Source organism: Pelobates fuscus, chromosome 9 (assembly GCF_036172605.1).
Source record: "Pelobates fuscus isolate aPelFus1 chromosome 9, aPelFus1.pri, whole genome shotgun sequence".
Taxonomy (NCBI): Eukaryota; Metazoa; Chordata; class Amphibia; order Anura; family Pelobatidae; genus Pelobates; species Pelobates fuscus.
This window is the reverse complement of record NC_086325.1, coordinates 156,834,802-156,835,430: the sequence shown is the minus strand read 5'-3', so window position 1 is coordinate 156,835,430 and position 629 is coordinate 156,834,802. Positions and strand designations below refer to the sequence as shown.

Below are 629 nucleotides of genomic sequence, written 5' to 3'. Positions count from 1 at the left end.
AATGCGGATGCTCAGCCATTACGTCAACGGTCGTACGCCCCGCCCCCTGTAATGTGATTGGTCGAGCTTGTGCATAAATTAAATCTGTTTTAAAAATGTGAGAATTTGGCATTTATCTGTGTTTTCGGTTGGAAAGTAAACAAATAAAAGCATAGGACATACAAGCTGACAATATAAACTAATTTAGTGAATGCCTACGTTATCATGTAGTAAAGGTTGTGTGCTCACTACAATGTAAACATATATTGGATATAGAAGACATATATAGAGCTGATGTGTCCCATTGACTTTGTGTTGTATGAAAGGAGAGAAGGTTAGCACTCCCCTTGACAAGGATGGAAGAGGTCCTAGTGGCCTTTACAACACATATACGGTTAAGGCACTGCCACTTACTTCGTGGCATCTCTAACCATGTTTTTTGAAGAGAGTTTTAGCCTTCAATTGGGGTTAAAGGGACACTTTAGTTTTTGGAACATAAATCTTTAAAAACCCATTTTACACGCTTCTTATTCCTGCGCTGAGGTCCCTCTGGGCTGTCTTTGTCTCCTCTGACGTTAACACCGAGGGGGAACCTCATGCGCGGCCTGCGCAGTGCGCACATTAGTCCTTCGCCATAGGAAAGCATTGCC

General features: G+C 42.4%; 1 non-coding gene across 1 annotated transcript; it reads left to right on the top strand.

Annotated features, from left to right (window-relative positions):
* The first annotated feature begins 291 nt into the window (after positions 1-291).
* Positions 292-421, top strand: LOC134573818 (U6atac minor spliceosomal RNA). Its single transcript, XR_010085376.1, has one exon. It is a non-coding gene; the product is annotated as a U6atac minor spliceosomal RNA (small nuclear RNA).
* Positions 422-629: the final 208 nt, after the last annotated feature.